This window comes from Tursiops truncatus, chromosome 2, assembly GCF_011762595.2.
Source record: "Tursiops truncatus isolate mTurTru1 chromosome 2, mTurTru1.mat.Y, whole genome shotgun sequence".
Lineage (NCBI taxonomy): Eukaryota > Metazoa > Chordata > Mammalia > Artiodactyla > Delphinidae > Tursiops > Tursiops truncatus.
Genome location: NC_047035.1, coordinates 28,233,279 through 28,250,147, shown reverse-complemented (window position 1 = coordinate 28,250,147; position 16,869 = coordinate 28,233,279).

The following is a 16,869-nucleotide window of genomic DNA, read 5'->3' as shown; positions in this document are numbered from 1 at the left end:
TGGCTCTAGAGTGCAGGCTCAGTAGTTGTGGCCCACGGGCTTAGTTGTTCCACGGCATGTATCTTCCCAGACCAGGGACTGAACCCGTGTCCCCTGCATTGGCAGGTGGATTCTTAACCACCGTGCCACCAGGGAAGTCCCGAGTCATCTTATTTAACTCTAACAACAACCCCATGAAAAAGTTACTTTTATCATCCCTCTTATACAGAAGTGAAAACTAAGACCCATAATTTACCTAAGGTTATATGACTTGTAAGGGTGGAGCCCAGATTCCAAGCTTGGCAGCCAGGCTCCAAGGCCTCACTCTTCAACTCTACACCACACTGACTGTATAAACTTTGCACATAAAACTGGCTAAACTGATAGCTAAAACTGGCTATCACACACACACACACACACACACACGCACACAAAGGGACTTCTCTGGCCGTCCAGTCGTTAAGACTCTGTGCTTCCAATGCAGGGGGCGCAGGTTCAAGCCCTTGTCCTGGGAACTAAGATCCCACATGCTGTGCAGTGCGGTCAAAGACACAAAAACAAAAACAAACAAACCAAAAGCAAAATTAAAAAATGGCTATCACAGTATGGATTATTGTTATAGAAAATTTGGAACACATATAAATGTCCCCAAAACAGGGCACAGGGTAAGCAAATTTAAATAATGTTTTTAAAGAGTTTACAATACCATGAGGGAAATGCTTATGTTATAATATGAAGTGGAATAAAGTAGGTTACAAAATTGTACATACAGTATAACCACAAGTATGCAAAAAAGACTAGAAAAACATCCTAGGAGGAACTAAAGCAAAGTGCTATTAAGGGTTGTCTCTGGGTGGAGGCAACCATGGTTCATTTAAATGTTCCTCTTTTTTCTTTTCTGTATTTTCTAAATTCTCTGTAATGTACATGATTTACCTTAAAATTATTTTAAAACTTAAATAAAAACAGGTATTTACTGTATTGTATGTTGGGTGCCCTTGGAAGACTCATCTCCTCTGTCAATTTCATCACTTCCAGCAGGGATAATGGAGGGGCTGGAGGGGGGATGACCTCTCCCCCTGGCCTGCGCGGTGGGAGAATTATAGTAAACGAGGTCACCTTTCTAAAGGGTTATGTTCTCCTTACAGCTGGGTGGACTGAAGCCCTAGTGATTCTCACAGAAAAAAGGAAGGCAAAGAAAAAAGCAGCAGGGAGGATGCAGAGGTTGGGAAACATAAGGTTAGGAGAGAAGGAGGGGGCAGAGGAGACATCTTGGGGAGGAAGGGGGAAATGAGGAAGGAGAGCTGGAGCCCCAAGATGGGTCAGGGAGCTGCGACAGAAGAAAGTGAATCAGTGATGAGGCAAGATAAAGAGTGGGCAGGAAAGAGGATGACAGAGATTGAGAGAGAGAGAGAACGCAGCAACCTGTAAGAGATTTAATACTTTTCAATGCCAAGGTTCCTGTTAAGCTGCAGTGGATTGCCCCAATGTTACAGAAACCATTTTCTGCAGTTAAATGATGCTTACATCTAGGGGAAGCCTTTCCTTGGGCTTGCAACTTGAATCTGTCTCCCAGCTGCCTGGCCACTCCCCAGTCCTGAGTCTCCAGCAAAAAAGGACCTTTCTGGGCTGTAACCACTGCAGTTTGCCAGGGACAACTAGACTTACGCCTGCTGCAATTCATCCAGCCAATGCTGGGAACTTTGGTACACATGACTTATGACATGAACACAGGATTAACACCCAGCTGTCCCAGAACACAGTTTGCAAAGGCTGCCTAAGGCTTTTAGTTTATAGGTACTAAAAAAAAAAAAAAAAAAAAAAAAAATCATGGAACAATGTGAGATCTGCAAGGGTCATCTGTAGAATCTACCACAGGGAAGGAAATGAGGTCCAGAGAGAGAAAAAGAATTAGCTGAGACCAACAGCTGGCTGGCAGCAGGGGAGTTTGGGCTTTCTAATTTCTTATGAGTAGAACATCGTTTATAACCTGAGTGATGTTTTATGTTTTCAAAGGGCTCACTGTGAATCTAACTACCCTTCTTTTACCCTCATAATATGCCCCTGAGACAGGTAACCCAGGAACAAGCTTGATATTTGTGGGTAGAAAAGCAGCAGCTCAGGGAGGCCATGGAATTCTCCCAGTGTTAATGGCCTGATTAATAAGGTGTTGGGGCTCAAAAGGAAATCTTCTTGAGAATGAGAGTACGGGGCCGCACACTTTCCTGAGGAACTTTCAGCCACGGGAAGTCGGGAGCAATTTCAATTTCTGCAGTTTGCTGGAGACTTCAGGTCAAAATTCCTGCTTGGGGCAGCTTATCAAGGGTTAGAGGCAGAGAGTGAGCATGTCCAAGTTTCTACTGTCACATTCTGATTTCTACTGTGACATCATCTGCCTGGCACAGTTCTGATGTGTGTGGCCTTAAAGCCATTATCACTGATAACCATTGATGGAGCTCTTACTGTATATAGCGAACGGGACAGGTTCTGGGGATACATGGAGATACAAGACATGGCTTTGGTCATCAGAGACAAGATGATTTTAGCTGTGGAATAAGGTCAAATACATACAAATACAAAGAGGTGATGAGTCTGAGTTTTTGAACAGTGCCCCTCCCTTGCTTGTTCTATTCTATTTTCTTGAAATGCTCTGCTGCACCCACCAGCACATCCCTGAAATCTCAGCTCAGGTGTTTCCTCCTCAGGCATCTTTTCCCAGATTCCTCAGCCTGGGTTGGATTCCCTTCTACTGGCTTCCTGTAAGTCCCTCCATGTTCCCTACTATAGCACTCAGCACTCTGTACTTCTAAATATTACTTGTCTCTCTCTCCCACCTGACTCTGATTTCGGGGAGAAAGATGGGGCTGTCTTTTTCATCCCTGGTAACTAGGCTGTGCCTGACATAACTAGACAATGAATAGATATTTGTTGACTAGACAAAAGCAACCATTCTGCTTCTACCGCCTCCAGCGTAGACTCTCTAAGGACCCTTGCAGCTCTAACTTACTGTCACTTTACACTTGCCAGTTGAGGCATTGTTTTCTTTGAGACTGGATGTGACTGCCCTTAGTAGTGATGGAAACTACCTCACTGTTGCCCCTCTTTTCCTCCTCAGGGACCTAATGATAATCTGAGCATGGACAACATTGGGAACCTGTGGCTTACTTCACCTCCCTTTTATTAGAATGGCCAGGGCTGGCAGGAGTCCACTAGGAACTTCCTTTCCATGTCTAACAAGGTTTCCACCTAGTTACCTGGTTGCTGGGTAGATGAGGCTGGGAAAATCCAGTGGCTAAGCAACACAGAACACTCAGGAAAGAAAACCAGCCAGAAGTATTTGTAGATTAGAAAAGCAAGGAAAGTTGATGGAAACAAACATTCAGAGTACCTGCCAGGCTGTTAATAATGTCAGAGGAGAAGAGCCTGGAACCAGCTGGAGGAAGAAGATAAGAAACACATTTATTTCCTCTGCCCAGACCACATCAGCTGCCCCCCACCCCCATCCCTATACCTTGTGTTTTACTGTTAGAAAACAATGGTTGCATTTCTCTGGCATGCTGCACTGCGTCACTCTCTTTCTACATGTAGGAAAACCAAGTCCAAGATGTTAGCAAATTTGTTTGGCAGCAACAATGGGGTGTGTTACTGTCCATGGTTCCCAGTGGGGCCTTGAGGCCTCTGAGTCTTAGCCAGGCTTGTGTGCCCTCACAGATGACCCAGCTGATGAAGGATAGGAAGCAGTTGGGCTGTGGACAAGGAATACTTGAGAGCCTATCTTTCCAGACAGGCCCACAATAAATTATCTGAAACCCGTGGAGCCAGATGTTTTTCAGAATTGAGAATTTTTCAGATTTTAACAAGGTAATACGGTACATCTACTGCCTAGTATGTAAAATCCTTAGTGAGGTCCAGGGCGGCACCACTTAATCAAGCACATCCATTATCTCCTCAGAAAAACATACGACTACTCATCCCAAGTGTGATCGATAAAGACGTCAGATAGCCTCATGGCAGTTCAGGGTCTTCCTGCAAATGAGTTTGCCTTAGACTTACGCAAAAGCTTTTGATCTTCGAGTGTTTTGAATTTCAGAATTTTGGTTAAGGGATGTGGTGCTATCCTTGGATTCCACCTTGGGTCAAACTGACCTGCAAAAATTCCTATGGTTGATCAAATTTCTTCAGCTTGTAAATGTCCTGAGTGGGGCTTGGACGCAGGGGATGGATGAGGAATGAAACTACACCAAAGAAAAGCAGCTTAAAGTATAGTCCTCAAACCTCCCCACCCACAAAGATTCACAAGCATAATTTTCTCCTGAGGACAAATAGTTAATAATTCTTAAAGTATAGCTGGAGATCCTGGAAGCACACAGATTGAAAAAATAGAAGCCCATTAGTCCTTTTTTTTTTTTTTTTTTTGTGGTATGCGGGCCCCTCACTGCTGTGGCCTCTCCCGTTGCGGAGCACAGGCTCCGGATGCACAGGCTCAGCGGCCATGGCTCACGGGCCCAGCCGCTCCACGGCATGTGGGATGTGGGATCTTCCTGGACCGGGGCACGAACCCGTGTCCCCTGCATCGGCAGGTGGACTCTCAACCACTGCGCCACCAGGGAAGCCCCCCATTAGTCCTTTTTTCTACAAGCCTGACCGCCCCTGGACTCTGGGCAACCTCTCATCTCCTATTACACAAGCGTGAGCATAGCTGGAATTTCTTTGATGGGGGAAGAATGCTTTGTCATCGATGCATAATAATGGCTACCAGTACTGTTGACTGCTGACTACCTGTCCAGCTCTGTAGTGTTTAACATTCATTATCTCTCTTATCCTTACCACTGTCCCGTGAGGCAGGATTGTGCCCATTTCACAGATGAGGAAACCGAGGTTCATAGAGGTTAGATAACCTATCTGAAATCATAAGCAAGTAAATGGTGGAATCAGGGATTTGAACTCTGATCAGATTCCAGTGCTTGCATTGCTTTACCACTCTTTGCCTTCATTGTCATGGGTGTTGGTTTGAATGTGAAAAGCGGGATGACATTACTGCTAGTTTTGAATCAGTTTAGTTTCTGGTGGCTTTTTAGTTAAATATACTGTGAAAAGATGTTTATTTACATTTACAGTACATGTTTCAAGTTTAAAAATTATACAAATAATAATTGCTCATAAAGTAAATAGTAAAAGGCTGCTTCCTTATGGCCTCCCCAGGCCCACTCCTAATAGATTAATAGTTTACTGTGTATCCTTCCAGAAGTATATATATACTTTTTAGTTCATATAGGAGATCAGACATAGTCTACCATGGCTGGGTTTTTTTTTTTCCTTTAATATATCTTTCCATATCTGAACATATTTGCATTTAATATATCTTTCCATATCTGGACACCTCATGTTTGTTTATGTTAAACTAGTTTTTAGAATGAAATGATACTAGGCAAACAGTAGTGAAAGAAATGAAGTTCCAATTACTTGACTTTAAGACATATACGCATGGCTGTTTTTTTTCTTTTTTTTTTTTCAATATTTATTTATTTAGCTGTGCCAGGTCTTGCAGCCCATGGGATCTTTGTTGCCACGTGCAAGATCCTCCTTGTGGCATGCGGGATCTTTTTAGTTGTGGCACGTGAGATCTTTTTAGTTGTGGCATGCAGGATCTAGTTCCTTGACCAGGCCACCCCCCCACCCCCGCATTGGGAGTGTGGAGTCTTAATCACTGGACCACCAGGGAAGTCCCCGTGGCTATTTGTTTTTGAAGAAGCTTAGTATGCTGGTTAAGAGCCTAGACCTAGAACATCTGGATTTAAATTCCCACGCTGTCCCTCAAAATCTTTGTAATTTTGGAATTACTCAATCTCTCTAAACTTCAGTTTCTTTATCTTTAAAGTAGGCTTAATCCTGGTACCTCCCTCATGTAGCTGTATACACTAGAACAGATGATGCCGTGAATGGGTTTAGCAGTTTAGTACCGTTGCCTGGGGCAGACCAAGTAATGTAGTTCAAATCTGAAGCAGCCACACTCCTACTGCTACAGCAGATGTATAAGGATCTCCCTAAATTTGCTTGTAGCATAGCCCCTAGTTGATAGCACTGAGTTCTTTTACCTTGGAAAGTGAGAATAAGTGGATCCAGGGATCTGTTGCCTTTTGCTCCCCCTCCCTCATCACAAACTGACTACAGTCAAAAATGTTTGGAGGCCACTGCTCTTGGCAGATTGAACTTTGGACCTTGGACACTAAACTCCTGCCCTGGAAAAGGAGGCAGGGTGGATATATAGAATTCAGGGTGTAAAGCACCAAGTTTGGAGTTAGAAGTTCTAACCCTAAATCTGCCAGCACCTTGCTGTGTGGCTTCGGACAGATTGTGTCTTCTCCACAGAGGATTTCTAAATCCCATCCAACTCCAGGATTCTAGGATTCTGTTCTGATTTGCAGGATTCTGCTTTTGATGTCCAGGACTATGCAGATGTGGCTGTAGAGAACTGGTGTCCTTAAAAAGCTGCTGGTTAGTCTGGTTTTGTCCAGACTGGTGTTTTGTTAGTCTGGTGTTTGGTCTACTTGGGAAAGCAGAGTGCTACTTAAGCATTGCAGGCTCTGGAATCAGAAAGACAGGCTCAAATTTTGCCTCAGCTACTTCTTAGCTTAGTAATGTACTTAATCTGTCTGAGCCTCAATTTTTTCATTATGTAACATGGGGTTAATAATAGCACCTATCTTAGAAATATCACCTATCTTTTTGATCTTTCATCCTACAAATATTTGTTGTGCTCTCACTGTGAGCCAGGCACTGTGTTAGGCACTGGGATATAAGTATGAGAAATACCAGATGGAAAACAGACAATGACTAGATAATCATACTAACGAATATAAAATTGTAACTGTGAAAAGTGCAGCTAAGCATAGCAGCAGTTATAAGAACCTATAAAAGGGGGATCTGATGTGATAAGAAATTTTCGGTAAGGTTTTCCTGGGAAGGTTATACTTGCATTGAGCCCTTAAGAATGAGGATAGCTAACTGGATAAGAAGGGAAACAGGATGTGCAAAAGTCCTGTGGTGGCAGATGAGGAAGAAGACCAGTGAGGCTGGAGGGAAGAGAGTAAAAGGGAACTAGGTGAGGGTGAAGAGATAAGAAGGGTTTCACAATGTTTTGTTTTTATCTTAAAATCAATGGGAGGCCATTGAGGGTTTAATCAGGGAGTTGCTATTATCAGATTTTCCTTTAGAAGAGATCTCTTAATAAGAATAGGTTTGGAGGAAGGTGGTAAAATTGGTTTAGGCACACCAGCTAGGAGGCCACTACTGTAGTCCAGATGAAATAAGATGGTAGCTTACAAAGGGGTGGGAATAAAGGGAGTTAGAGCAAAGTAAACAGATCAGACAACTATTTAGGAAATAAGATAAACCGGACTTGGTAATAGATGGGATGGAGTAGGAGCGGAGTAGAGAGGGACAGGAATTTGTCACAGATGATGCTCATGTTTCTGGTTTGGATGGCTAATGTTGCCAATCTGTGGGAGAGGTACTCCCAGGGGAGTAGTAGGTGTTGGGGAAGGAGCCTGAGTGATTTTGGACCTGTTAGCTTGTGGTGCCCTTGAGACATTCAAGTTAAGTTGTCCAGCAGGCAGCTCGAGCTGAACTGGAAATACAATCTGGTGAAAATTAGCAGAGACAGAAACTGTGCATGTGAAGGAGATGCCCCAGGAATCAAGTATAATGTAAAGAGAGGAGAGGGCCTGGGTCTCAACCTCAAGGAAACCCAACACTTATTTTTGGGTAAGAAGAATGAGCCTGAAAAGGTGACAAGGGTGTAGGGGAGGTGAAACCAAGCTTAAAAATCGTGGGTCACTGAAGTGAAGGCAAGACTGATTCATGAAAGCAGTGCCCAGCCATGTGGAAAGATGATGAAAGGTCAAGTAAAATAGGACTGAAGGATGCTCATTGCATTTAACAGCACAGAAATCTCTGGTGACCTTAGCCAGAGTGGTAGATGTGGAGTGATGGGGTGGATGCCAGGGTTGAGGAGAGAGTGGGAAGTGAGGAAATGATCACAGTGAGTATAGAACAGTGTTTTACAACTGTGAAGGGGAGGAGAGAAATTGGACGGTAGCCTGAGATTCTTGGAAGGTATAAATTATATGATGGGTATAAAATACTTAGGACAGTGCTTCACCCAGAGTAAACTGGGGACTGAGGGTGTTTGTCTTAGAGAAAAAGATATGAGTTGTTTGAAAGACCCAAGGATCCTGACTTTAGTGCTTCCACATGTCATTAGTGAAACTTACATTTTAGAACTACAAAGTGGACTCAGCCCTCTTGAAAGGGAACCTGGAGGACAGCTGGGATAGGAAGAGATTAAAGCTGCTTTCTTCAGGAATCACATGGTCCCAGGGTCAGGGAGGGCAAGCAGAATCAACAACTGTGGTTAAGGGTGAGGCATGGGGAGAGATGATTTCCCTCTGAACATCCAAACCTCCAGAGCATCTCTCCTTCAGTGTAATTCAGTCAAAATCCATGAAACTTTGATCAGCTACTTCAACTCACTGGTATCAACTCCTGTAGCACTGAGGACCCTATATAATTTATCAGTTGTTTATATGAGACTCTAATAAATCAAACAGATAAAATTATATTTATTAGAAGGAACTTATTTTATAAGTTCAATATTTATTTATTATAAGGTCAATAAGTGAGAAAAATGAGGCTGTTCTGATGATATTAAAAAATAAAAGAAAGAAAATTGGAGTTCTATTGGCTTCAGAAACCAATTTGTTCCTTTATTTTGTTTCAACTATAAAAGAACCTTCAAATTCTGATTCATTCAGATTAGTAGTTGCAAATAATACCAATTTTACCTAACAATGTCAGGATATTCTCTAATTAATCAAAGATGGCAAAAGGATATTTATTCTAAGATTTGCACAAAAATGAGCTAGTTCAGAGAACAAGAGGCTTCCAATGTTTAAAAAAAAAATATATATATATATACATATATACACACACATATATGTTATATAAATTTGACAAACTATTTTTTGAATACTGTATTAACTGCTTTAGTATATTTTTATTTATTCCTCAAAACAACCCTATAGGGTAATTATTATTATTATCCCCATTTAATGTAAGGCTCAGAGAGATTAAGCAGACTTCTATTTCTGGAAGCATGAAAGTCTAGATATATTAAACAACCCTTCCACTAAAAATAGCTAAATTATCTGGATAAAATATTTTTAATGCATCAATGATTGGCATTAACAAAGGAAGTAAAGAATCTTAGAGCGAAAGAAGGAATCCCTGAGGATGTCTTCTCAACCTTAGTAAACTTAGGCTTGAGGTTTTATAGACTCCCAGTGCTCAGAAGACAGAGCCTAGGTGTTCCAAGATTCTTGTAATGTTTGAGAAGAGGGTAAAAATACTAATTTACTTCAGATTTCAATAATTTAAGCATGTAGACTTTTTCTAAGATAATCTGCAAAAGAATAATATCTTCTAAACTAGTATCAGAAGCAAATAGAGTGAAAAAAATTCAATTAATGTGAAAAAAAATCAAGAAGGGGTGGGGGGAGAACTATGAAAGGATAAAACAAATGACATATACAAAATACAATGTAGGAAGAAATCTAAATATTGTTTATTGCAATTAAAATAAATATACATGGGTTAAATTCTACTGTAAAAGATTCATACTAGATTAAAAAACAAAATCTAGCTATACGCTATTTAAAAGAGACACATCCAAAACACAACAATACAAAAACAAATGGAAAATAATATACTAGGAAAACACTCACTTAAAAAACTCTGCTGTAGCTATATTAATAACAGTCAAAATGAAATTTAAGGCAAAAAGGAAAAAGTATAATCATAGAGGGTTAATCATAATAATTAAAAGTTTACCAAACAACAGCAAAAATTCCAAACTTATATGTTCCTAATAACATATCCTCAAAAAAAGAAAAAAGTTGCAAAATTGCAAGGAAAAACTAGACAAATCCACTATCATAGTGGGAGATTTTAACACTTCTTTCAAGAATTATTTAATAAATTAAGCAGACAAAAAGGTCAGAAGAATATAGGAAGTTTGAGAAACACAAATAACCAGCTTGGTCTATTGGTAAAATATAGAAGATTTCATCCGAAAGTGGAGAATGAAACCACAATAAAAATATTTTGTGTGATTTATAACATATGTACAAGTAAAATGCATGACAATAATAGTATAAAGGCCAGGAGTTGGAAAATACAAGTATACTTATGTATACTACATATTGTAAGGTTCTTATACTCTATGTGAAGTGGTATAATATCACTTGGAGGTAGACTATGATAATTTTAAAATGTGAAGTATAAATCCTACAGCAAGCACTAAAGTAACAAAACAAATACTTACAGCTAACAAAGAGACAAAACAGAATCAAAAAAATAATCAATTAATCCATAAAAAGACAGAAAAGAGTTTCTGGAGATCTTCTGGAAACATAGAAGAGATGGGACAAATAGAAAATAAATACTAAGATAATAGGTCAAACCTAATCATATCAATAATCATATAAAATGTAAATGATCTAATCATTCCAATTAAAAGTCAGAGATTGTCAGATTAGACAAAAACAAAACAAAACAAACAAACAAACAAAAACCCCAAGGGCTTCCCTGGTGGTGCAGTGGTTAAGAATCTGCTTGCCATTGCAGGGGACATGGGTTCAAGCCCTGGTCTGGGAAGGTCCCACATGCTGCAGAGCAACTAAGCCCATGAGCTACAACTACTGAGCCCACGAGCCGCAACTACTGAAGCCTGCGTGCCTAGAGCCGCTGCTCTGAAACAAGAGAAGCCACCGTAATGAGGAGCCCGCACACCACAACAAAGAGTAGTCCTCACTCACCACAACTAGAGAAAGCCCGTGGGCAGCAATGAAGACCCAATGCAGACAAAAATAAATAAATAAAATAAATTAAAAAATAAAAGAAAAGGCCAATAACATACAAAAAAACTCTAAATAAAATTTTAGCAAATCAAATCCAATAATATATAAACAGGATAATACATCATGGACCAAGTAGAGTTTATCCAGGAATACAAAATTGGTTTAGCTTTCAAAAATCAACCAATGCAATCCATCTTATTAATAATCTAAAAAAGAAAAACCGTAAGATGTTCTTAATAGATGCAGAAAAAATATTTAACAAAATCCAACACCCATTTCTGATAAAAACTCTCAGCAAACTACGTAGGAATAGAGCGGAACTCCCTCAACTAGGAAAAAGAAAAAAAGCATCCATGGAAAATCTATGGCAACATCACTCTTAATCAAAGACTGAACATTTCCCCCCAAAGATCAGGGTAAGAGGAAAATGTCTGCTCTCACCACTTCTGTTCAACATTGTATAAGCTTCTAGCCAGTGAAATATAGCAAGAAAAAAGATATAAGAGACATTTATTTATATTGGAAAAGAAGAAGTAAAACTATCTTTATTTACTGAGAAGATGGCTGGTAAAAAATCTTGATGGAATCTACAAAAATGTACATTCAAGTGGTCTTAGCAAGATTATAAGATAGAAGATGCAAAAACAATAGTATTTTTATTACCATCAGTGAAAATTAGAAACTGAAATTTTAAAAACCTTTACCAATTATAATAGCACCAAAAAAATGAAGTTCTTAAGGGTAAATCTGACCAAAAGTGTACAAGACCTGTACACTGGAAACTACAAAATGTTACTTAGGGAAATTAAAGAGGACGTTAAAAAATGGAAAGTTATTCCTAGATCATGGATCAGAGACTGTTTACATGCCAATTGTCTGCAAATCTGTCTGTAGATTCATTGGCTTTCCAATGAAAATCCCTGCCCTTTTTTTTTTTTTGGAGAAATCAGTAGCCATTCTACTTCTAGGTATTTACCCATGAGAAAAAAAAGCATAAGCCCACACAAAGACTTGTACATTAATGTTCAAAGCAACTTTATTTGTAATAGCCCCAAACCAGAAACGACCTAAAATCCATCAACTAATGAATGGATGAGTGAAATGTGATCTATCCATGCAGTGGAAAACTACCCAGCAATAAGATGGAATTAAGCATAGATACACATGGATGAATTTCAAAATAATTATGCTGAGTGAAAGAACCAGATGAAAAAAGACTATACACTGTATTACTCCATTTATGTAAAACTCTAGATAACGAAAACTATAGTGACAGGAAGCAGATCAGTTGTTACCTGAGTGGAGAGGGAAGGGTGGGGAAAAACAGAAAGAAAGGTTTACAAAGGAATAGGAGGAAACTTTTAGTAGTGATGGGTATGTTCTCTATTGTGAATATGGTGATTGTTTCATGGATATACATATCAAAAAATATCAAATGGTACACTTTAAATATATGCATTTTATTGTATGTCAGTTATATCTCGATAAAACTCATTTAAAAAGAAGTTAGAAGGGAGACACAAGAGGGAAGAGATATGGGAACATATGTATATGTATAACTGATTCACTTTGTTATAAAGCAGATACTAACACACCATTGTAAAGCAATTATACTCCAATAAAGATGTTAAAAAAAAAAAAGTCCTTTTGGAGGGAAGTGATAGAACTGATTATCCATCAGTTCATTTTTTCATTGTTCAGTGCAAAAATAATGTATCTTATAATATTCTAAGATATTCATTGACAACATTTTTAAATGCTCATAATTTTGCACTGATCTCTTAAAATTTCAGAACAGCTTATTTAATTTACTTGGATGATGACTCTTAACTGTAAGGATCGGTTTCATTACTGATACTTTATCTGCATTTATAAGCTTGGTAACGTTTGTGACTGTTTTGTCAGTTTGAGTTTTTCGACTTGATACAAAGCTATATAATCATATTAGTGTGCCTATTATTTACATTTGAAAGATATATAAAAGGGATTTTTAATGAATAAAGTATTTCTTGTTTCTTTTGAAAAAAAAAGAAGTTAGAAAGAGAACTGAATAAAAAACACAAAGAAAGAAGGAAATGACAAATAATAAAATAAAATAAGTAACTTATCCAAGTTCACACAGTTAGAGAATGGCAGAATTGGTCCAAATTCAGATTTGTCTGACTCCAAAACCTGTTTTCTTAACATAAGTAAAACATCATCATTGTTTTCCCAATTTTTTCTTTCAGGCCTCTCACTGCTGTGGCCTCTCCCGTTGCGGGGCGCAGGCTCCGGACGCGGCTCACGGGCCCAGCCGCTCCGCGGCATGTGGGATCCTCCCGGACCGGGGCATGAACCCGTGTCCCCTGCATCGGCAGGCGGACTCTCAACCACTGCGCCACCAGGGAAGCCCTGTTTTCCCAACTTTGGTCATGCAGTATCACCGTCAAGATTTTTGTCAAGTACCACCTACTATCGTTAACTTAATATTTTTCTTTAAATTGACTCACTTTTTAAACTTAGCCTCATTCTAGGCAATAATAGCTGTGAATAGGTTTTCATAAGCGGTTGGAATTTTCCTGATATACATTAAAATAAATACATATCAATTCAAAGGAAAAAAATTTACCCGCTGTGATGGTTGGTTTTGTGTCAACGTGTCTAGGCTATAGTATCTAGTAACTCAATCAAACACTACTAACCTGTTTCTGTGAAGGTATTTTGTATTTGTGATCAACATCTACCACCAGCTGACTTTAAGAAGATTATCTTTGATAATGTGGGTAAGACTCATCGAATGAGTAGGAAGGCCTTAAAAACAAAACTGAGGTTTCCCTGAGGAGGAAGAAATTCTGTCTCAAGACTGCAGCATCACCTCCTGCCTGAGATTTTCCAGACTGTGGACCTTCCCTACAGATTTCAGACTTGTCAGTTTCCACCACCGCATAAGCCGATTCCTTGAAATAAATCTCTTAACACACATGTATCCTCCTGTTCTGTTTCTCTGGAGGACCCTGACGGATACACCCACGTATCACTCATTTCTTCCACTCTTCTTCTTAAAGCAAGGTGAGAAGGAAATAAGTGGGTAGGGAGGAGGGGAGTGAGAGGTGGTGGGCCAAGTGGGGCCAGACGAAGAACCCTCCCTTCGTGACGTGGGGAATGGAAATGCAGGAAGCAGCATGGGCAAGCCTCCCCACCTCTCTGGGACTCACCTATCACCTTGGAGGGGTGGGGACAAGAAAGGAAAGGAATGCAGTCCCCACAAGGTAGGTCGTTCTTAGCATCATAGCCCAAGAATTGTCCAAGGCCATTGGGAATCACTCCCACCCCACCGGTCCACCCTCTTTTTAAGTAGATGAAGCCTGAGCAACAAAGTCTCTTGCCTAAGGACACAGCAGGTGAGGGGCAGAGCCACTTGATTCCCAGTTTAGCTGTGAATCTCCTCTGTGCTCCTATCAGGGATCCTGGAGCTGTCCATGGTGACACTCCACCCACTCTGTGGTCTCTGTGGAAAGCCACACCAGGGACCGAGACACAAAGGACCCATCTGTCCCCCACATCCTCTCTCGACTCCGGCAGCACATTAGCATCCTCTGGGGAGTTTTTTTAGAAGTTCTAGTATCTGAGGTCTACCCCAAACCACTTCTATCAGGATCTCTGGGGGGACGAGCTTGAGCGTCAATACTGTTTGAAAGTGCTCCCAGGTGATTCTAATGTGCAGCTGGGCTGAACTGCTGCATTTCACGTCCCGTTTTTTACCTCACATTTTACTCCCCTCCGTCCCTACTGGGGGGCTGTCCATTCTTACTATTTTTGGTGATCTGCCTAGAAGGGGAGAACCAGGGAAGAGGCTGGCCGGGAACACTTTCTCTGTCCCTGTGCTGCCCTGGAGTCTGGCACACCTCATCCCGCTCAGTGCCATCCCATCCGGAGCTGCTGCCCCACCGAAGCAGAAAATACTAGTATCCCTCTCTCTTCCCCAATCTGACATGACCTCTGAGACTTCCTGTTCTCTCTTCAGCCTCTCCTCCCCTCTGACTTCCAACCCCCTTTCCTTTTTCAGTCCTTCTTTACCAGAAGTTCTGAGCCCCCTTCTTGGCTACCTTCCTCCCCACACCTGCTGTTCTCTCTCCTGCAACCGTGGCTAATTTGAGTCCCTCGGTGGTGCCTTTTTCCAGGAGAGGGGTGTGCCTCCCTGCAGCAGATGCCCTGGCTGCCCTAACCCCACGTCTGCAGGGAATGCCTCCCAGATGTCCCTTGCGGCCGTATAGTTGACTTCAGGCTGCGAGCAGGGAGTGTGTCTGCCTCATACCCTTTTCTCTTCCCTCTCTGTGCTGCCTGAGAAAATTCCTGATGAGAAAACTGCAGCAAGAGCTGCCGAGAAAGACAAAGGACTGCTTTGCGGTGTTTTCCCAGTTCTGCAGAATCTTCTCTTGAGGCCCTGCTATGTGCCAGGTGCCAGGATTACAAAAGATGAATAAAGCAGTCCTTTCCCTCAAGGAATTTATAATTAAATAAAAGGTAGAATTTTTTATGGAACAGGGGAGAAAGGAGGGAAGGAGAGGGGTATGGGGAAAAATGAATATTAGTACCTGTTACGTGCCGGGCAAATGCCTTCTCCATTTTATATGGAGTTTTATGGGCAAACTCCAATTAAAAGGTACTGTTTTCCCCATTATATAGATGAGGATACTGAGGCAAACAAGGTTAAATAACTTGCCAAAGGTTATATAGATCTTAAGGGACAAGGTCAGGGTTTGGACCCAGGTCTTTGGACTCTAGTTCCAGCACTTTCTAGGAGTCTGATGGTTATTCCATAACCGACCCAGTGCTCTTCACCAGATTGAGACATGGGGAGAGCAGAAACCCTGGAGCTGGGGGTTTGGCTTCTTGCCCTGGCTTTACTGCTAACGAGCTGTGTGACACTGGGCAGTCACATTCCCTCTCTGGGTCTTGGTTTTTTTCTTTTTTTACATATAAAGTGAGGGAGATAAGAGTAGGTAATTTTAAAGATCTTTTTCAACTCTATGATTTTCTTGATTGCATTTCCTTTTCCCAGTCAGTTATATATTTATTTTGTTTCCATCTTAAAAGAAGGGTCACTGGAGCTCGGGGGAGGGTCATGCAGTCAATCCTGCAAAGTTGGAGCTGGCACCCACAGTCCAGCAGCCTGGCACACTGCAGTGGCCATCAGTCGGGGCTGGATGCATGCAATTAGACTTCCCAGGGAGGCACTGAGAGTGCCTGCGAGGATTTCAGCAGCTGGGGCAGCGCCCCTGCAAAAGCCACCAAGAGAGATCACTCAGTTCATGGAAACAGGCCGAGGGGGAGAAGAGGACAGCCCAGAACCAGTCATTGTGAAGCCTCCCCAGGCATTTCACGCTTTTGAAAATGGCCCTGAGAGAGATGCTATCAGGAGGCATATTTAATGGGTTTGGGAAATTGACTAATTTTGTCGCAATCATTTGCATGTTGTCCGATGCATTCTGAGCATCTAGGACCAGCGTGGGTGTGTGAGTGGGGCCAGGGTGTCCGAGGGAGAGACGTGGCATGGGGAGGGCAGGGCAGGGTTGCTGGTCATTTCTAGTTGCCTGAAAACCCCCCGCTGACTTCAGGCCACCAAGCTGGGTGTTGGGTCAATGCCCTCCCTTGCTCCACCCACCTTCTCCACCCCTCCCTCTTTCACATCGGTCCTCCCTCTCCTCTCTCCCCGGGCCTCCCTTCCCACCCTTGCCCGTAGCCCCGTTTCCCTATTCCCCCCAGTCAGCCCTGAGCAGAGTTCTTCCTGCAGCCACCCTTCTCCCATGTTCCGGGTCAATAGCCATCAACATCCCATGCTGAGAAGGAACACACAGCCCCTTGCATGCCTGATTCACCAAGAGCTGCTCTCCCAGCCCCTCCCTGGGCCTCTGGTGCGCTCCCTCCATCCTATGGGCCCTGCTTCTCCTCCTCCAGAGACACTGCTATCCATCAGTTGTCTGCCTCGCTGGTC